The 23219-nt window shown below is 39.4% G+C and overlaps 1 protein-coding gene across 3 annotated transcripts in view; it reads right to left on the reverse strand.

Annotated features, from left to right (window-relative positions):
* LOC143354272 (uncharacterized) overlaps positions 1-23219 on the reverse strand; it is a 148660-nt gene that overhangs the window by 119953 nt on the left and 5488 nt on the right. For 2 of the 3 annotated variants that reach the window (XM_076788230.1, XM_076788233.1), the window contains exon 10: positions 22804-22979. The exons of the other annotated variant lie outside the window; for it this stretch is intronic. The gene's annotated coding sequence lies outside the window, so the exon portion shown is untranslated. Of the gene's footprint in view, positions 1-22803; positions 22980-23219 lie in introns of those variants that run through there. 3 annotated transcript variants of the gene reach the window in all.

Raw genomic sequence — 23219 nt, forward strand, 5'->3', positions numbered from 1 at the left:
CCTTTTGTTTCTCACAAGTGGAAAATTTATATGATCGAATATCTGGAGACTACTGAAGCCGAACGATAAATTTAGATTGCAATATCGTGGAATTTCTCGGAAAAGTTATTTTCTTCTGTTAATTATTTACCAACATTCTCATTATGTAATCGGTGATCAAATTATTACGCCATATACATATAGTGAAAATGCATGAAAACTTGCAGTCCAAATTTATAAATGCGGTCAGTATTAGTCACAAGGTAAATACGGTCTTTTTAAATAAATAAAATCTACATGCTCAGGTGGGAGTACCTCCAGTAAAAAAAAAAATGACACGAATAGAAAACCGGGTGAACATGCAGGTAACAAAGTCTGCGGTGCACTACTCACAATCCTGCGTGCAACGGCCAATTTTCCAGCAGCGGAAAGCAATTTCGTCGGTTCTCGACTACAAAAGGTATTGCTCGAAGAATCACTTGACAGGAACCCCAGAAAGTCACTATATTTGTTCCACCGATAGTACTCGATGAAGTCTCAATGTGTCCTGGGAAATGACGTTTCACCTGAAAAATTGTCACTCTATAGTTTCGACTTCACAGTTCAGCGATAATTTTGAATATCTACGTTTGTCTCGATAAAAATATATTTCATGCTATGACTCTGATAACTGATGACTCTGATAATTTACAGCGAATTCTCGATATATGTCAACAACACGGGTCTTGCCAGCGTCATATATCGTCCAGGAGACATACCCTAGCCGTGTTATGTTTATACTGCACGACGCCCGAGGCCACTATAGCTTCGTGGCTCCTCAGGGGGTACATCCCGCTGTAGTGGGGATAATTACGCGACATTTGTCATCCAAGCCTTGGCGACATATATAGAGAAATCACTGTATATCGTCACAATTGAAAGAAATACAATGTGAAATTAAATTATTAGAGTCACAATACAAAAAATATATTTATCAATGTTAAACGAATATTTACAATTCAATATTTCATAAAAATAATCGAAATTCAGTTTAGTCGGAGTTCCATATAAAAATGGATTGTTTTAATGTAAACTCGTAAATTTATGCAAGATGCTCTAATAATTTGATATAATCATTTGAGAAATATTTGTTTGCCGTTATTTCAGCATTAACAAACGGGTAGCAGGGCGAGGTATCGATCTAAACTGCAGAATGATGGAGACTTTTAAGGGGGCCGCGTATTTACACTCACATGCGTTGAATTAACCTGCGGTTATCGTGGATAACCAGTGAAATTCTACCACGCGAATAAATGTCGTGATATAGCATTCGGAAGCATACAATGAATGCCGCGGCGATCGTGTGCGTATTCGATTGTTTTGCAGGTGTCTACTCCCGTTGCGCAAAACACGATCGTGCACAGACTATGGTTCTCCTACTCGAATTTCTCTATCGGGAAAAATAGAAACGAGAATTAAACATAAAATGCGACTTCTTGATAACACTAGCAATCGAAACACGCGATAACTGCACAGAAATATTTTCATCCGAATTGATTTATAATTATTAAACTGCAAATCGGGTGCACGTACGTGTGTATGGAACAGGCGAGTTTCGTGACAAATAAAATCCTGCGAAAAGTTTTAATAACGTTTCCATTTTATTTTTATCTGTCAAAACGCTCAAGCTCTTTATATTACTGTTTTTGAAGTATAATTCTAAAAATTTGTTTCTGTGTTCGCGTTCGTTAAAATTATACAAAAGAATGTTTTTCCAGAGAAACGAAAAACTGTAAACCGAATTAGGCAGTATTTTGTTAATCAAGTGTGCGACAAGAGGGGTAATGCTCATAAAGTGGATTCAAGTGTTTTCTTTCCTCATTTGCATTTTTTTTTTAATCTTGGAAAAGCATCCGAGTCGGGGCAAAGCAAGTAATAATACGCATTTGCAGGATACCGTACAATGCAACATAATTCAAGATGAGCGACACAACTGCCCTCTACCAATTACATTATGAAGATAAACGAATGAGATTATCATAATTGGTCAAAGAGTGTCTCTGTAACTTTTGTAGGAAAAATGAGATATTTACGGATGTACACGGTGTTTCAAAATTATATGTCGCGACCACTATAGCGTGATTCCGCACCTCTGGATTGGTGGAGATCTGTCAAAAAAGAATGGACCGTAAAATTGACCGAGTTTTCCAAGGTCAAACTTTTATTTTCATTGCATCCTATAGTACTCATCGCGGAGAACAAAGTCCACCGATCTCTTCAAAAACAACTTTAAAGATTCCTAAACTATTTTATTCCACATATCTACAGGGTGTCCCAAAATGGTACAAACGTGGAGGGGATGAATCAAATCGGAGAAAACTTCTGAAAATACCCCAGGAATCACCCGTTTCAAGGAACTGGAACATTTCGGAGACACCCTGTATTTCCTCATATTTAGAATTTTTTCTATGAATCGTGTTTCAATTAATTTGCCTGCAGGCTAGCAGCTATCAAATTAAGTCGCGATTCCAATTGCGTGCAGTCACTTTAGGAATCAACTGTTGTCTTCCATTCCTCTGTTTGTTGGGGCGGAACTCACTCCAGGAGGTAGCTACCGCGTGTATATATTGACTCAAGAGAGTTGCCGCGTTTAGCTTAATTAAACTTACGATTACGATTTTACGTCTGTGTGTGTGTTGATTTTTGTGTATACAGCGTAGCTCGACCCAGAAATTAGTTGTTACCACACACCGCGGGCCGGTTATGGGGGTGGAAATCCACCACGAGGAGACCCGCATCGGTTGCACGCCTAGCGGATCTGTTAAGGACCGTTTCGCACCTCGAGGTCCATGACACGGTATCGCTATTTAGTTTCGCGAACCGGGATGCTAAAAAGGTATGTGTACGTTAAAACGTGCGACGTGACAAATTGTCTCCGGGAGCTCCTGTTCTGCAAGCCAATTTGTCGACAGCTGAGGTAGCTCGAAATAGCCGTAGAAATAACAAATTACTGTCGCTTACGTCTTAAGCTCGGATCCAACTGTTCTAGATTTCGTAAGTCGACTGTGGGTCTGTACGCAAAATCAAAATTGCCTGCTTCAATTATAAGCCGTCAGCTGTACGCCCTGTTAATGGCTCTAGCTTTTTACCAACCCGGTAGATTCGTCAAAGAATACATAATAATTCACAGTTTCATTCGGTACGTGTTAATTATTCTTCCTCGAAACAGAATGAAAATTAATGCATTTCGAAGTAGCGTCACAACACCTTCAATGAGCAATTTGCGAAACAATTCCGCTTCTAGTTTAGTCGCTCCGTGAAACAAACGTTATTCTACTCGGAAATTGATAATTTGGTTTAACTTATCCTTTCACGGTGCACCGACTATGATTAGATATTTGAAATTTGAATAGAGATGCAGAATCATGCGAGAAGTCAACGTTAAAGTGTTTGTTAATGCAGTAAAATATAAATATGAAAATATTAAATTAAATTGAAAAAATGTAAAATAAAATAGAATATATTTAATATTATAAAATATCATTATGATCAGACAAATTTCCTCTACTTTTGGCAAGCTTCGGTGTCAGGTGTTCTGTATTGCCGATCTTCAAAGATTTCGGTTTGTAAGCTAATGGGAGTTGGGGGAATGGCTGAAAGCGGCCATATTGCGTCGCACGCACAGTGCAAAAAATTAACGCGTAAACATAACCAGCGAGCTGGAAAATACATTGAGAGAAAAGAGCATCCGGAGTCTCGTTGCGACATACAGAAGGGTAAAGAGTTGTTGACGAAGTTTTAACAGTTCTACTGTCGTGCAACTGAATCAATAATGTCTCCGCGCCCTGTGTGTACGCTTTTATATTTTCGAAATGCACGCGTGAAATGAGGAACGTGGACGAGCATTCATCGCCCGCGAGCTTACAATTATTAAAAGAAACACTCCCGCCGCGCCATAAAAGCTCTCTATCTTTAAAATAAATCAAATAAAGGCGACCGGCGTTAGAAACGGCAAAAACTGTGGAAACACATTCGCGAAACGGGTTTTAATAAAAAGCAGCGCCGACGAAAATAAAATTAATGAGTTGGAAAAGCAACATAACTGAACCGGAGAAATATTTTGTGTTGCAAACATTTCAGAAATTATATGCAAATACTCATTCTTATCTGATATCTGTTTCTTACAAATGACTTCAAAAATTGTTATTTTGCATAAAAGTTTGTAGTATAGTAATAAATATATATTGCAAAGAAATATGTGGATATTTCGTATTGAGAAATAAACGTGGCCGCAAGCTTCTCCTATTTTATTCCCGGGTATTAATTATTTACAGTGATTTCTCTATATATGTCGCCAAGACCTGGTTGATAAACGTCGCGGAATTATCCCTACTATCGCGGGGTATACCCCGGGAGGGGCCGCGAAGCTCGGGAGGCCTTGGTAAACATAACACGGCTCGGGTATGTCTCCTGGACGATACATGACTCTGGCAAGACCCGCGTTGTTGACATATATCGAGAATTCACTGTATTGCCTTATTCCTGATCTTAAAGCAGGTATTTTGTACTTTAGAATACTATTTCCGGAAATCTGAAAAATCTAGAATTTTGATATTGTCACTACGATTTTCAAAAATAGTAAATGGCCGAATTTTCACCCCGAGAAACGTGTGAGTTTCTCGCGGTGAATATTAAAATAATTAATTTCAATAGTAACGCGCTTTCAATAGTAAAGTAATTAATTTGACTACCTTTGAATAATTTGCGAAGCTGTGAACGTCGCATGCATGTGACAACGTTGATGCAAGATTTAAAAAAAGAAACACCCTGTACATGCTGTGATCGTGCGATTTCATCTGATCCACCGTATAGATCTAAGCAGTTACGGTTACGGATCTCATCAAAGTCGTACGAAGTAGCAATTCCATTTCGGTTCGTTGGTCCCTCGTACTTCTCTTGCTCGGATTCTTGCTGGAATAAATATAGTAACCTTGTAAAGGACTAACTATAGAAGATTCTGAAACAAACCTGTACTGATCCGCTTTAGCCCGAAACGATTCAATTTCAACAATCCCAACTAGCAGACGATCTATACGTGGGTAGAACCAGCGGTGTCCACGGATGGCGCTTCTACTATACTTCAGACCCTCTTCAAGTGTCATTGTTATGAAAGGATAACGAGAATAGTTAATGACAGCGATCCCCTCGTCCGACGCAGATGGCACTAGCTGGCACCGCCGCTTAGCATTTTGGTTTTCTTGACAGCCCAGGCGGAATGGAGGGAATATTGGTTTACTTCGCAAGAAGTAGAACCCGCCGCTGAAGCACCGAACCGGAACACAGTCTTCCAAAAAGGTATTGCACAATCCTTTAGTGCTGTCTGTTTAGATTGAAATCAAATAGGTGTGCTATACATGCAGGCGGTAGTCAAATTCCAGAAAGCAAATACTGTTCATCCTCCGGATGATGGCTAGGTAAAGAACACGGTTTAACTATGTCCAAGCCGCAAATGAGGGGAGGGAATTGAGGGGAAAGAGTTACCCTCTCTCTGCTAACATCGGAGTATGCGCGAAAGACACGGAACGCGTCACGTGACCGGACCGCAGCGGCAGTGTAGGAAGTGGCGCGGTGGAAGGGGGAATTAGAGTGGGGGAACAAGTCTTGATCTGGCAACTATGACTAGAACTCGAAACCAGTGTCGCCAGATCAGGGGAGGGAGCACAAATTGAGACGAAAGAGTTACCCTCTCTCTGCCAACATCGGAGTATGCCAACATCGGACCGCAGTGGAAGCGTGGGGAGTGGCGCGGTGGAAGGGGGAATTAGAGTGGGGGAACAAGTCTTGATCTGGCAACTATGACTAGAACTCGGAACCAGTGTCGCCAGATCAGGGGAGGGAGCACAAATTGAGGCGAAAGAGTTACCCTCTCTCTCCTCAACATCGGAGTATGCCAACATCGGACCGCAGTGGAAGCGTGGGGAGTGGCGCGGTGGAAGGGGGAATTAGAGTGGGGGAACAAGTCTTGATCTGGCAACTATGACTAGAACTCGGAACCAGTGTCGCCAGATCAGGGGAGGGAGCACAAATTGAGGCGAAAGAGTTACCCTCTCTCTCCTCAACATCGGAGTATGCCAACATCGGACCGCAGTGGAAGCGTGGGGAGTGGCGCGGTGGAAGGGGGAATTAGAGTGGGGGAACAAGTCTTGATCTGGCGACACTGGTCCAAGCTCCCCTACCCAGAGTCCCCAGATCAGGGGAATTGACTCGAATCGAGGGGAAGAAGTTACCCTCTCTCTGCCAGTACCGGATCAGTCATAACACAAGCACGACAGAGACGGAACGCGTCACGTGACCGGGCCGCGTCGGAAGCGTGGGGGTACAGCGTCGTAGAAGGGGAAGGTAGGGGAGACAAGTCTTAATCTGGCGACTCTACCCCTACCAACGCACACACTTTCGCTATTGGAAGAAGATAATGGAGACAATGAATGAAATTATATCTAACGAATACTGGAAACTGTTGAAAAGAATATTTAAAGCATCAGATACACATATTAACAAACAATATCCTCCACTTTTGATTCGAGTAGATTCTGTTTAGCATTTCTTATTAGCATTGATCAGTATGTCATTGAGAAGAGTGTGGACGAAGAAGTGGCAATCAACTAGGGACAGACCCCCGTAATCGACTCCATAATCTTACGATATCGGATAAAATGATAACATCCGCTCCGTATTTTCATGTCCCGTGAAATTAATGGAAAAATAATACAGTATGCACATGTTATCGGTATATAATATTTTTGCCGAGGAAATGGTACGTTGGGCGTAATTTATGCGATACTAATTTCAATAAAAGCAGGTATGCAATAACATGTCGCCCAAGACGTAGAAAATAACAGACAAGAAAATTTATTGAGGACATATCGATTTTAAAATGGCGATGGGTGGTTGAAAATTTCGTTCGCAAAAACTTATAGATATCCGGCTTATCGAAATTATTAAGCAAAAAATACAATTTTTTATTTGGCACTTCTTTCTTGCAATTAATAGACGAAACTTTTATTTTGCATAAAAATCCGCAGTCTATTAATAACATTCATTTCATACTTGTTCATTCTGCCTGACAGTGGAATCGTCAAAGCAACAGACGGCGCAGGACACATTGAATCATAATACAACAGAATTATTCCACTACATTCAGGAGGATGTCGAAACTCTCTCAACTCAACTGTGGAGCACGCGGAATTTATGAAATAATTATTATACACAAAGAACAAATGTGTAATTTAAGCCATAGTTAACGGGAGAAATATTTTATAGAGGTCAAATTAACAATATGATTAAGAGACCGGGAAAACTGGCTACCGCGTTTGCACTGCATTCGTTTGATTCCTACATATTTAATGGTTCCATTACGACCTACAGAGATCTTCAACCATGGTTCATGGTGCAATTTAGTACTCCGTTCATATCTATTTCATGTTTTAATATATTAGTTCTAAACATTCCGTTTATTATACTATTGTACAAAACAGGAACTGTATCACTTGTTATCAAGAATATTTAATTTACCTAAATCATTTTTCATTCGAAATATTTGATCCAAAAAAATTGAATTACAAAATAACTGTACAGCTGTCATTATTGAAGTATGAAATATTTTTTAAATAAAAAAATTTTCTTTTATTCTTTTTTCTTTTATTCTTTTCAGTGATACGTCTTCGGGAAGGAAGAATGAATGTTGCATACGTACTGCTTTACATTCTCCAAGGATTTAAAAGAACACTCTCAGATAATCATGCGGGAAACATGCTAATTACGTGCTCACAATCCCATATTCTTGACGATAATCCTTGTTAATATAAAAGCAACTTTAGGATACAACCGGAATACGCATTCTACACGCTCGCGGGAAATTCTAGATTCTCTGTGGATTATTCTGTCTCATCATGAATATTCCCAAGGAGAACCTGGAAATTCTAGGAATCCTGTAGTTTGTTATTACATGAGCCTCCGTAACTTTGTGGGTACGCAACGAAACTAAAAAGACTGTTCAGCATGAATACGTTGAATCAATTGCGAACTTCTCCAAGAAGAATATAATATAAATTGTTTCGTCAACAACGACAGAACTACGTTATTAAACCCCTCAACTGTATTTCCTGCAGTGTTGTGCTCGTACAAACAATTGAATAAGATTAAATCTTTCCCTTGAATGAAATTTATGATCAATGTTAGTCTGTTGTTTGAACCTGCCTGTCTACTATTCTAATTCTACATTATTAATAATCGAGCATATGAAGAGGAGAGAAAAATTGTTACGTTGCATGCTACTCTTGAAGAGTTTACTCAAGTACAGTAAAGTCTTGATCTAAGTCGACCGGAGCTACAGTAACTTAGTAGTTCGCCTATCCCCTCCACTGGGGGGCATCCCCTACGAGGGAAATTTATGATCAATGTTAGTCTGTTGTTTGAACCTGCCTGTCTACTATTATAATTCTACATTATTAATAATCGAGCATATGAAGAGAAGAGAAAAATTGTTATACGTTGTATGCTACTCTTGAATAGTTTACTCAAGTACAGTAAAGTCTTGATCTAAGCCGACCGGAGCTACCTGATCTTAGTAATTCGCCTATCCCCTCCATTGGGGGGGGGGGCATACATCACGAGGGACCAAGAAGGTCGAGCTGCCTCGGTCGCCGAGCAGTGTAGTGTGTAAACATGCCGCGTCCTTTTCTACGTTCGGCGCGGTCAACGCGGTCACAAGAAAATAGTAGCCCTACACGATCTATGTCACAGCACGGACTCGTGGATTGGGCTTAGGGTACATTCACTGTAGGGTACATACGATTCAGATGGCGCACCCAACTTAACCACCCTATATATCCCACAAAACGGTGGTTTTTTCACTCCGAGTCGGCGTTAACAGTTTCGAAACGAAGTTCGACAGGATGGAAAATGGCGGCGATCAGGCTCGGGCAAAGGGTCATCGTGGGACTCCGCATCGTATCGCTGATGAGAGCGGTACTTACACAGCCATCGGGAAGGCGCTTTACGAGGGAGCGTAAAAGTGGACCAGCCGTAAAAGTGGTGGCGGATGAAATCACAATTGCTTAATGAATTTGCGGGGGTACACGGTGAATTGGGGTCGGTGCCGCCTAACTGCGCTCGCATTAGCCCGTTGCTCCCGAGAGAGAGAGAGAGAGAGAGGGGGGGGAGAGTGTGAGAAGGAGTGGAGAAGAGAGGGGACGATATAGGGAACCCTGGTTGTGCGGGGGTGAGGTGGAGGGGGTAGGGGGCTATTACACCGAATTCGCCCAGGAATTTGCATATATAACACAAGCAGAGACCCCGGCTGCAGAAGAGGAGGCAGGGGAGCCCGGATAAGTGGCTGTCTTTGAGTAGCTGAAACATAAGGATTATTCAATTAATATATTCATTGAAGTACACCGGAACCCTAGGAAAATTTACCATCGGATCGCACCTTGCCGAGGAAAAATGGGTCGAAGTGCCGTTTAATGCTAACGTCCGGTATAATCCAACACGCACACACACACACACACACACACGCAAACACATACACTACAGCCTGATTGATCGAAAACGACGTACTTCGTGGCAAGCTGCTATTAGACGCAATGTCAACGTTACCTGCGTCGCGTCGTGCAACGGGGAACAAGTCGCCGCGACAAGATGCACGATTGATTGAATTATACATATTCAAGAATGTTGAACAGATTGTTAGCGTTTGTCGGAGAAGGCGAATTCAATTCTCCCTTGCTCGTGTACAGTGGCTCCGAAAAGCATTGACACGATAAATTGTCGATTTTTCAGACATTGTCTTAAACTGTAAATTTTTCAATGTTTTTAGGGACGCGTTGGTAGCATTTTAGAGAGGGAACACGTGTCATTAGTTTTCCACCTGTCACAAGGCTTCAATCTTAACCAAACATAATAATACCGAATGTAACAATTCTTTAATGAATATTGTATGTAAACACCACTTTCAATAATTAATTATTATGTTTTTAGCTAACTTCGATATGAAGGTAGTTAAATGAACATAGTCAATGCCCAAAGAATTAATTGACTATTGCATTGTCGTCATCAAGGATTATTAATGGTAGAAAGAATATTGACAATGATTTAATGTCGTTTAAATGTATTTCCGTGAAACAACATTAATATTTAGAATGCAAATAGTAATATTAATTACATGCGACATCATCGAATGCAGTAATCAAGATTTCATTTATTTAGGGAAGCACGTTACAGTGTCCGATCGAACGTTAAAATAATATTCGTTGATATTAACTTGAGTCTAAATGATATTTACGACGCTTTTGAGGTCGACTATACTTTGGAATAAAAACGTTTGACACAGGGTGATCATTTCAAGTAACTTTTTCCTTTGCGAAAATGTTCTCCGCGGTCTCGTCAAGGAGTTACAGTGAATTCTCGATATATGTCAACAACACGGCTCTTGCCAGCGTCAAGTATCGTCCAGGAAACATACCCGAGCCGTGTTATGGTTACCGAGTCCTCTCGAGCTTCGCGGTCCCTCACGGCGTATGCCCCGCGGTAGTGGGGATAATTTCGCGACGTTTATCGTCCAAGCATTAGCGACATATATAGAGAAATCAGTATAAACAGAAAATTTCTTACTGAGGAATTTTAAAAATGTACACGCAAAGGTTAACAAATACAGACTATTGGGTCAAATTAACAATATAAGTAATGATAAAAAAAATATAATTACGAAATGTTCAATGAAAGTATTGGTACATTTTGGTAAGAAATGCGTATTATGAAACAGTCTGCGTCTTATATGGTCGACAAACGGATCATTTACCTTAATGCATTCATCGATACGTTCAAGCTGTACGAAGCTGCCGCAAATTTGGCACTAGAAATCATAAAATTTATACGTTGCGAACTGTTACGATACACGTTAAACCTCGTGCTATTTCTCCCTCTGAAAATGGAATTTAGTGCTCTCCTGAGAAATACCGTAATCGGCCTACATGCGGTTCAATCGTGAATGTTGCACAGCCTGCGGACGTACAAATTTACGCCTGATGGATTTATTAATCTATTTCCGCGGTACACATTGCAATTAATTCATACCGTGCCGACAAAAATAAAACGTTACGAGGGGATACTAAACGTTCGCACAGATATATATGCAGTGGATCCAAAACCTATTTGTACACTCCGATTCTCTGAGAATTGTTAATATGTGTACAACGATAATTCGTTATTAATTAAATAAACCTGGACTCATTTTAAACCTCGAAGCTTCCACTTTCGCAGGCTATTACTGATTTTCTTCCAAGATATTTTTGCACCATATTGCAGGTGAAAAATTAAGGACACGTTTTTCGTCGAAAATGGTACAATTTGAATCGTCTGTAAAAGCAACAAAAAATTTTTTCTGGACGAATCTACTAATGATTGAAGATTGAATTTTCTTCTTCCTAAAATCACTTTAAAAATCACGATTCTCGTATATTCAGTGTAATGTACGTCGTACTGGGAGTATATTTACAATTACATTTACGTATTCCAAGATAATTATTGAATTGTTTGTATTCCGCGTTCCTAATTACTTATGAATATATACGAGGTCAATTAATGAATGAAGTGCATCATTTAAATATTTTACAAAGGTAATGTGCTCATTAGTCGACGTGAATGGGTAAAACGACCTTAAATAACAAATGAAGTAAGCAAGAAAACAATAGAACAATGGAAAAGTGTGAAATAACTCAATATTGAAAAAAGAAGACGTTTGCGTAACAGACAGAGCAATATTACAGGGAGCATAATCAGTAATTCATGTAACAGGTATATTTCTACCGTGTGACCCATATTTATTCTTATCCATTAACAGAAATGTATAACAATGCACTGAATATTTTATTTGTGTCAGTTGTCTGACCCTTCCAGAATATAAAACTTAATGTCGTATTTTCTGTCAAATTTCGCATTGTAAATAAACGATGATGGCTCTCGAAAATAATTTGACATCAAGCAAAGTTACTGCTTAACAAGAAATAATTGATTTACCAAATATTATAGCCAATTAGCAAACGACATTTTCTGCCGATGTTTTGTGACGCGTGTATACGTAAACATACACAGAAAGGAAATAAATATTTGAATATTGATAAATTCCATCGCATGGAATATTCTAATAACCTATATTCAGGGTAACGAAATTTCGATATATAAATTGATTCCATTCTGCACTGATTGTCATGAAGATAGAATCGCGCTATCTAAATTGAAACCTCTATATTTCATTGGGGTATTCATTTACCGTTCATTATAATTAAACAATTTGCAGTTTTAGCTCACAGCTTTCAAAACTTCTTTTTCTAAAATGCAGTGTAAAATTTTAAAAATATAAATTTTCATTACACTTTAAATTCTATATTTTACATTTCTGACAAAATACAAATATAATGAAATATTTATGTACTGTGCATAGTTACAAGGAATGCACACTTTTTTCAAAATTAATTTTTCGTTTTTTTTTTTTTATTTTTAGAACCTCTAAAGAGGTATATTTATTGACCTTATCGTCGATTCCTAGTTTCTGTAATTATATTAATGAAGAAATAACATGGTGTGCTGTTATTTCTGAACTTTCGGTCACAAAATTTATAGTCGGAGTACATCTGCGTGAATTTCACGTTTGTACATCGAAATCAAAATTAAGTTCCCCTAGCAAATACTCGGAGAAGCATCATGCTCTTCGTGTCGTATGATGAAAACTGGGACAGCGGTGGTGTCGTGGAACATTTAAACGTTGTCCCCCCAACTGCCCTCGGGATAAAATTTCTATGTGTTTTTTAATACAGCGGGAAAACCAGGAAAGGTAAAGAGACAAATCGAATTTCGCCGGGGAACGTAGGAATTCCTTTATGATGTTTGATTTGCGAATGAGTCGACACATACTTCAGCATGGTGAGCTGTGATTTACTGTGCCCCGCTATATTTTATTGGCAGCAAGCCAGTTTATGAAGCCCTCGTAATAACGTTTAACCACGTTCAGCATAATTCTGTACGGAGAGATCGCACAATTGTAACATTCGTCACGAACAAAACGAAGGGCCCGCCGGAAAAGGACCGATTAATTTAGTCAGGTTCGTTTCGCTTTTCTCGAACGTAAACGGATTTCTCTTGTACCGAGAAAAATTGCAAGGCCCTCCTTACTTTTCATATACAGTGGATCCAACAAGTATTTCAACGCTACATTATTTACTCCTTAGACATTTATGTACAATTAGTTTTCATTATTTTATGGAGCTAAAATGAGGAAAAAGTACCAGTCGTGTAAAGTCCTCATGGTGTAACTCGGCGCTGGCCATATTTGCCTTGATTGAGGCGAAACCGTCCCCACCATAGGGCCCACTGCCCCCTTCCAGTACGCGCCGTTACCATGGAGACAAGACGCTCTTCCACTGGTGGGGGAAGCAAGCGTTTGGGGGGCCCCAAGCACTGATATAAGGGTACGTACACCCAGAGTCGGCAAATTGGGACTTGTCTCCCCACTCTACCTTCCCCTTCTACAACGCTATTCCCCCACCATAACTTCCCCTTCTACGACACTATTCCCCCACTCTACCTTCCCCTTCTACGACGCTATTCCCCCACCATAACTTCCCCTTCTACGACACTATTCCCCCACTCTACCTTCCCCTTCTACAACGCTATTCCCCCACTATACCTTCCCCTTCTGCGACGCTATTCCCCCACTCTACAATTTTATTTCGCTTCAAAGGAACTGAATAATGTTTACAGTTTACTAGTTTCTATTTGAAATCATCATCACGAGTCTAAGTCGATATTATATGGCGATGGGGTTAAAAAAATAGTTGTTCGGGTGACGAAATGTTAAGTTCTGTGCAAGGAAATATTTAAAAAGTCGAATATTTTGTAGTATTATTATTACCGCAGCACTATAAAGCTTTGGGATGTTATAGCGTCATGTTAACGCATTTAGGTATTTCCCTAGCGGAACGTTATTCAACACGCTGCGGAAGCGAAGCAGTTTGATTCTCCTAATATTGGTTCTATCTGCTTTATGGCAGGAACATTTGTCTGAAAGCTGAATTATTCGACTTCTATTTGATCCACGTCAATGCAACTTCGTGAGATCTCGCAATTCCAGAACTTTCTGCCAGATTGAACTTCTCTGAAATACTGCATCGCAACGAAAAAATTGAAATTGATGTTGAAAATTCTATTGTTTGTTATAGTAGTATATCGATACGTTGATTCATTCCTAAATACTTAAAATTATGCAAGTATAATTGTGTTACATTGTATTTTAAAATAATTCATTGAGAAATTCGTACATACAGTTTTGTTCAAACATATATAATTTTTTATGTAAAAATTATAAAATATTCTAGGAACTGGCAAAATTTATAAAAATAACGCTAATACAGATAGAATTTCTGCTGAAGTTGTGAATGTAGTAAAGCGAAGTTAATTAGTTTAAATTTTGTAAATTAAAAATTACTCTGTAACTTGTTGGGAAATTATTTATAAGCGATTTAAGTGTACAATGTCATTCAATTGTTGCCAAAAAGACATTAAAATGTCACTTTCGTTTTGGAAAAGAGCTGGTTGAACTGACAGAAATAAAGAATTGTTTGCGAAAGAAAGAAGATGAAGCATTTGGAGGAGATCCAACGAAATGCTCTGACAAAAAAATCTTCCTGTACACTGTAAATCACGGTGTAGAATTCCATTACACTGTTGGCGAGTTTTTCTTGGTATAGTTGGATTTATTAAAATTTAGTATTACATACTCGGTGAAATAATTCATTCTGATAGTATCAGACTGATCTCGTGAACGAAAATTTTCAAAATTATATCTTCATCAATACAGCACACAGCTTAAAATTATTCGCGAAAGAACTATCTATGTGACTCCTGTGTTTTCTAACTGATGCGAACAATTTTTATTTTGCATAAAAGTTTGCAATCTAAATTAATCACGTTTCGCCCACCCACTTCTTATGATTTCTATCACAACTACCTTCATCTTCTCTGCTTGGTTCGTTCATTCGTATTTGACATATATAGGATTCATTCTTGTTTTACGGTAGCGACATATCATTTCTCTGATTAGAACTTTCCAGTATGCATTTTGCAGTTTACTTTACTACTCCCATTTATTGCCGACTGAGCTACAAACTTTAGTTTAGCAACGGAGGGTTTGAGGTCTCCCCGTGCTTCTCAATAGCAGTTGTCGTATCATAAACCAGGGCAGACATGAGACCACATCTGCGGACCGGTGTCGTTACCTTGAATATATTTTTATTTTTTCTAAACCGTAAAAACGTGCACACCGCATCGTATATCTCTGCTCCGAAACCAATACATTCAGATCGAGTATTGCGGAAAATGAGAGACTACCTTGTGCATATTTAATATAATTTATGTCATTTTGTATCCCGACGTGTTCGTATGAACGAGGTTCTAGCGTAGCTCCACAGTAAATAAGTTCGCAATCATTTCCAATTTTCTCATCTTCAGAATAAATGGTTTGTCGATTAAACTTCACCACGGCAACCCAGTAATTTTTAACTTTCTACTATATAATCCCGTACATCTTGACGAGAAAATGCAAAAAATCGAAGTTTTAAGGCGAGGAATTGACTGGTTCAAAAGTTACGCGTGTTTAAAGTTGGGCGATTTGAATGCTATTGGTTAATTTCATGGGTCTCTCGAGCAGCGACGACAAGGTTGACTCCAATCGTCTGAGTCAATCTGTTTTCGGCACTTCGGACGGTAAAATAAAGTTAACTCGGTAAACAGGACGCTTGCCAAATTATTCTAGCCTTTATACGTGAAGGATTAGGAGCAAACAGCATGTTCCAGTTGCCGCGAAATGAATTGAACGGAGCAGAGCGCATGCGCTGGCTGAAGATAAGGGCAGAGTGCGACCTACGGGTCTCGTATTTTCTGTTCCGAGAAAATGATGGAGCAGAGGCTCTCACAAACAGGACCGCTTACGGTACAATAGCATGATATACGGGGCACAGTACTGAATGAGCACCTTATTAACTGCGTCAGGGTTTCCGCAGTGGGCAACCGGAACATAAGGATGAGTAGGGACTCGTGCCTTTCTTATCTCTCGTCCAGCCCTACGGTACTCCTCCTCTTTCGGATCAATTCGGCGAGAAAGACCTACAGGGCTTCCGTTTTTACACGGAAATACAGAAACCGTGTCCGCCAGTCAATTATACGATCCTGAAATCGTACTCACGGTCCTCTATAATGACGTTATCGGAGCCTATTCACTAGGAACAGAACACCTAAATATAGTGGACTATGGCTGGAATAAAGGTAATTGGTTTCAGAACCTCATTTGTTCGCAAAAGTTTGCATACAGTGACCCCAAAAAGTTTCAGAGCACTGTATTTTCAATTTTCTATCTTCGAATTGCGTATAAGGTTTGTGGAAAAATAATTGCGATTGCATTTGTTGCAATTACGGGAATTATGCATTTTTTAGTGGAGAATTTAATAATCGACAATTTTTCGTTTATAAACCCACGAGAAAGAAGAATTTAGCTAGCCCTCAATTTGGTGAAGTAGGACATTTTCTCAAAATACACTCATCTAGATTACATTGCACCTATAAGATAACATTTCTCTAATAAACGTTATCTGTTTCAGGGAACAAGGAAGCATTAGCTTCTAGGAGGCCGCCTACTTGTTCGCGGAGAAAAAACGACGTTCCACTTACTTTTTAACACACCATCGTCTAAAATCAGATGGTCTGAAGACTCGTTTAATTTTACTAACCTGCTACAACTTTTAATTAAAACTGCTCCCTTTTAATTAAGCCTCACAACGGAGGAGCGTGTCTAACTTGGATATGCCGATGTTTATGATATTGGAATTTTTATTTTGTAGAAAGATCACATCTCGATCATTTCTCTTTTACCTTTGCAATTTATTCTCACGCATAACGTGTTATGACCTTGGAATGACCTTAAATTGAGGGAGTTGCAAAATATGAAAGAAAACCTATAAAATACTACTGTAAAGTACACTTACAAATTTTTCAGAATCATCTGTCGGATCCCTGTACATGTAATATTATTATATTCTCGTATTTCAAAGTTAACTCAAGGTTATAGTATAACAGGTCATCGAACGCGTCTTAAAAACACCTACAAAGCTATTTGGTCAGATGTACATAGTGCCATTTAAAAAGTCGAGGTGACCTTCATTTTTCATTGAAATGAAACTTTTTTCAAAGGCTTAATGATGCAATTTGTAGAAAACTGATTAACTTATGTTCGACAGAGTTTTATTTTGTCAGACTATTGGATGTGCCCCAAAAATTGGACTAAATTGTATGCCACCCTGTGTATTGATCGATGTCAGGATCGATTCTCGTTACGCGGTTCGTATGATGCGAGCCGTGAATTAAAAAATTCGTAAGTTGTACGTCATTGTGCTCCTCGCAATACGCGCGCAATTTAAACCGTTTCATACATCTGCACTAGAGCTCCGTTCATATTGTTTGTTCTCCCCAGACGCCGCCGTTATTGTGAGGCTATGCAGAAATTGCTTTCTTGTAATTTATAGTTATGGGTATTTGTATATGCACTGTTGATACTCTCTGGACACAATTACACGCGAGAAACTGCTCGTTAAAACTGATGTTTACGGTTCAAGGGTTGATTGTTTGTTGACGTTTTCAAATTTCTACACGAGGATGTTATAAAAATTTATAGCGCGTTACGAGATTGGACGGCGCGAGAGAACAATGTTTTGAAACGCGTGCAGCAGCGGCGACAACGGATTTAATTCTTCTCCAAATTTTCATGGTATATATATTGTGTCTAACATTACTTTGATAACATGATTTTTCTAATTCAATTTAGAGGGACATACTTTAACGTATGTAACGCCGCAATATTAAATTCTGTATCAGCCGTGTAACATGGAGCGGTATTTACCATTTGCATTATCAGTGGCCGGCAATTGATGATGATAACAGATTACTAACAAAATGTATTTCACTCACTGTCACTGTTTCTCTCGCTCGCATCTCTGACGTCCCGACTCAGAGGTGAGTAAGCCGAAAACAGATAACAGTGGTTAATTTCTGAGACACCTGTCGGTCCAGAGACTACGACAGTCAGTGAAGCATTGCTGAATTTCGATTGTTCCGAATCTCTCTGCCATCCAATTTCAATCTCCTTCGCTTTGGTAAGATACCAAGTGATTGATGGACAGCTAGAAACATTTTAAGACGTTAATCCCAGATTAATTACAAAATCAAGAAATCGATTGTTGGCGACCTAAAAATATTTCATAATTTTGAGAGACACCGTTCAGAATCAGTAGCACAATTTCACCTAAACATGAATAAAAGATTGCACAATTCAAGTACAGCGTGCATACAAACGATAAATAAAAACGTGTTTATATTGCAAACTATTCGACCTTTCACTCCGATGGCTCGAAGGAAATGAAAACAACCCGTAAAATTGAAATCGCGTAAAATAAACTTTTCGAAAGGCGTGGGTAGATTTATGTATCGATTGTAAAAATGTATTGCTCGATGAAAATAAAACTTGAGGGACCCTCCGGCTCACATAACTGTTTCGAAATCCTTGAAAAATTTCTACATTATTCAACTCGCACGTGGTACATATAATTTAATAAGGAGTTTATTGATTTTCAAGGTCACCTTAGGTCATACTCAAATGTATTTTTCCATCGGCTACAAGATGCAGTGGCAAAAAAGACACGTTTCTCAGATGAAAAATACCAACGACCTTGAAAAGAAAAACAGAAAAATAAGCTGACAAAATAGATTTGTTTTTTACGATACTACTTCATCGAAGCCATGGAAATTGTTTCATGAACATTTTTCACGTCATGAAACATAAAGATGACGTTTAACTGGCCTTCTCAGGCTGAGACACCCTGTACACTTATCGGGTTACTTCGCACAGCGTTGCATAAGTTGCACCCGAGAATGATATCCTCAAGAATTTTGTGTGAAAACGTTTTACTTGGTTTTATGTAACGCGCAGAAAATTTCTCTTTCCTCCGTCATATTTCTGGGTCTTTTTTTACACTTTACAGCGAAGTGAGTAGGGAAGCTAAATTGCCAGCCTTCCCAACGTGCCAGGACTGATGCGGAATATAATACTGTTTTTTCTCTGTTCTTTGTTTCCAATTCGTAGCAGGAATCGTGAAACGAGGATACGTGAATAATGTATCTTTACACAACACTTCTTTCAGCTTGAAATCGCTTTGAAAATGCTCAGCGAACGTTTCCCCTTATATAAATTTCGGATTATTTCAAAATACAACATTGCAAATAACTTTTATATGCAACATATACATATTGTCAATGTAAATTGAGGATAAAAATTATTTTTAGACACGGTCGAGGTGTATAAATAAAATAATTATCATCCATTATCGTATCCTAGTCGTGACCAACGTTATCGACAGTTCACGAACTTGATTCTATTAGTACGATTCGAGTATAGTATATGTAGTATCTTTCAACTACGGTTTAATAGATTCATAACTTATTATTCGACAGATTCGACGATTCGAATTGCACTTTTCGATGAAATTGAACTTTTTCGTAAATTTTATTTCTGAAAAAAGTCGAAAAATACTGCATGATTCGAACTGAAATGGACATACATATAGACCGTAGATGAGCCACATTCGTTCACACTCGCATGTTCCATTTGCCTTCCAATACTATATCTGTGAATGGTTTCTCAGTTAACCGTTGTTCGATGAAAAGAGAACGCTGCAATCAGTCGTAAAATATCGAATCGGTAAAACAGTCAGACCCGAGACACCGAAAGCCCATAAGGTGTTATGTCTATTCGTATATCTCGCCTGTGGTACGGGGTCTCATGCCATACGGTCTGAAATACTAGCATCGCTAAAACAGTGCTTTCTACTATCCTCTATCTAGACAGAGCAATAGCTAGCGAACTACATAATAATCACGGAAAATCAGTTCCCGGGGAGACTAAATTTTACAGCGTTGCCGGCTCTGAAAGTGCAACGTTGCCGCGTGAGCTCGGGGGTCTTCGAATCGTCGAATCTCCGAAGCAAAGTTTGTCGTCAAAACCTGCTTACCTCGTCTATACTACTACATAGTTTCAAAGTTTCGCCGCTGTAAAGACTGATGCCAACTGCAAATGTCGCGAAGAAAATTGTTCTTGCCAGTATTTCCGCACAAAATTACGAAGACTGCCAGAATAATTCATGGCCAGGCTTGTAAATGTTCTAATAATTTCTACGAGTAGTTAAGGGCTAATAGAGAATGATGGGCTCCAGGGCTAGGAGCTCTGGCTGGGCTACATTGAACTGCCGAGGACTACCCGGGCTACCTTAGGCTACCATGCGATACTTTGAGCTACCTTGGGCTACTTTGAGATACCATGGGCTACTTTGAGCTAACATAGGCTACTTTAAGCTACCCTGGCGTACCTTAAGCTACCATGGGCTACTTTGAGATACCATGAGCTACTTTGGGCTACCCTAAGGTACCTTGGGCTACTTTGGGCTACCCTAAGGTACCTTGGGCTACTTTGGGCTATTTTAGATTACTTTTAGCCGTTCTGGGATACCTTAGGCTACTCTGAGCTACCTTGGGTTAGCTTAGACTACCTTGAGCTACCCTTGACAGCAATTTTGACAGCTATTTTACTTAGATAAGCAACATGTTTAGCTGTTTTCAGTAGTGAAAATATTATTTAAAATTGCTACCGACCGAGGAACTGTGTTCTGAAGTATACTTCAAACAAAATTCTTAAAAATGATAGGAGGTTGTTGGAAGCAAAATTGAAAAAAGTTTCGAAGTGTAAAGTGTTAAGCGACCAAAACCTTCTCAACGCTTTGCGTTTGCTTGGGGGGCAGGTCACTGGGAGAAATGGTTACTGGATGGAGGCGTTACTTAGCCATCTTTCTTCATGATGAAGCGACTGGTAACGGGGATGGTCAGTTCTGGGGGCTTGCAAGCACGGTACGCCCAACGTTCCTCTCGAAACGGAATCCTCTTTTATGTTTCGTTTATTTTTCTTTCGAAAGAAACAGTGGCTCCTCCTCGGATTCGTTCTTTCTTCCTCGTTGTTCGGAGAATTGTTTTCTGATTCACTGTTGTACCGCAATAATTACTCCAGCCTATCTCCGCGATAACTACTCGGACAGCAAGCGTAATTAGACATGCGTGTGTCCTAATTAAGAAATACTCCTGCATACACTATAAGACGTTACCAAACAGTAACCAGGAGTATTGTTACAAATTAAATAACCCGGTTGCACCTTGTTGCCATCTGTGTGCATCGCCGCCGCGAAAAAAGAATGTTCATCACAGTAGCTGCATATATCATCTGAGCCTACATGCGTCTAAACATGATTTCGAAACGCGAGAAAGAAGGGAGGAACAGTATAGATGCGATCCTGAAGATTCTTATTCGAAGCTGCGGGAACATAGTACAAATTCCATGGTACGCGAGTCATAATTATAGCCTTAATTAAAAGAGCATTAATTAAAAGCGTGCACTGTTGCGTCTATAATTAATAACGGTCCAACTTGTTCCCGCTGCTCCAGTACACGCACGCCACTGGGACATTTACCAACTACGTATCTGAAATGACGTGCCAAATGCATACGAAGGTGATTCCTTTGCATACCACTACACACTGTTGCAGGACGCACACAATAAAATCTAACTTTAAATACACATTTTTGATGGTCCCGGCCCATGTCGCGGTTAATCCATTCGGCGGTCGTTATTTTGTGAGCTCACTGTACATGGTATGCTCCATTTAATTTTCCGTAAATTGGGGCACCTTTGAGGGAAATTCAATTAGATAATTACCGTTAATCCAATAGGATACAAGGTAAAAGACATTTTGACTCGAAAATTTTGACTCGAGTAGAAACTAAGCTTTCTGAAAATAAGCTATATACAGTTCAAATACTTCTTGGATCCACTGTACACAAATGTTGCATAAAAATCAGCAACCTATGCATCACTCTATTAATCGAAGTTTCAATGTGGATAGACCAATTAACTATTCTCTGCTCGCTACGGTAGTTTCGAAGAATGAGGGACCGCAAGACAGTAAGGTGCGTCATCATTAATGCATTCCGTTTTCCACCCTTGCCGTCGGAAAAATCCTGGTGGCCATTGCATTTTCGAAATTACAGCTTATGCCAATCAGCCCGTGGCGACCGTTCCCTCCAGTGTCCTCCATATAAAAACACCGGCAAATCGATCGTGCTGCAGTCACGTCCCTGACGTCGTGCCACGATGACAGTCATCGACGTTGCTCTTGCTGCTGGTGATCTTGATGACTTCGATACTGTTGGAACATCTCCTTGTATCTCGTGATGCTGGTCAACTCCCGACATAGTTCTACCGACCGAAGATGAAGAAACACTGTTGTTCTGCGTCCGATTACGTGTTCTATAGTTTCTTCTTCGCGACGTTGATTCGAATAAAACATTTACGACGATCAGAAAAATTAGAGACGAGTGATTTAGGGACACTGCAACTTTACACCAGGAAAGCAGAAATTTGTAACTTTTTTTGTGTGATCCTGTAGATTTTGGCGAGAGTACTGATCTCTCCTTGGATTAAAACTTGGATTTTCGGCATTTTCTCGTCGAAATCTACTGGATGACATAATAAAAAGTTAAAATTTCCTGGTCTCCTGAATGAAAGTTTAGCCATCGATGAAGTGCATCCTTGTGTACTTATTCTAAATATAATTTCAGTATGGGTGGGCAACTTTGACGCCCCAAATGTTTCAATTTTTATATTTACATATAAACGTACACACATATCACACACGACCAAGTTTTCTGTTTACGTGTCTACTTGCATTTCTTTCAAATTTCATTGTTATAGCGTATTTTACACATTGCGCTTTAATATTTCGATTTGCTACGGATATATACATATCCATATATATTGTCCCAAGGTCCTGTAACAAGTTATTTCGCAATTTGAACTAATACATCGTGCTACGATAGAAATGAAATACAGTGAATTCTCGATATACGTCAACAACACTCGATATATGTAAACACTTATGTTTACACTCCTCCGCGTCCAAGGCCTCTAGTGCTTCGTGACCCTCACGGAGTATACCCCGCGGTAGTGGGGATAATTCCGCGACGTTTATCATCCAGGCCTTGGCGACATATACAGAGAAATCACTGTA

The sequence above is a fragment of the Halictus rubicundus genome, chromosome 5, assembly GCF_050948215.1.
Source record: "Halictus rubicundus isolate RS-2024b chromosome 5, iyHalRubi1_principal, whole genome shotgun sequence".
NCBI lineage: Eukaryota > Metazoa > Arthropoda > Insecta > Hymenoptera > Halictidae > Halictus > Halictus rubicundus.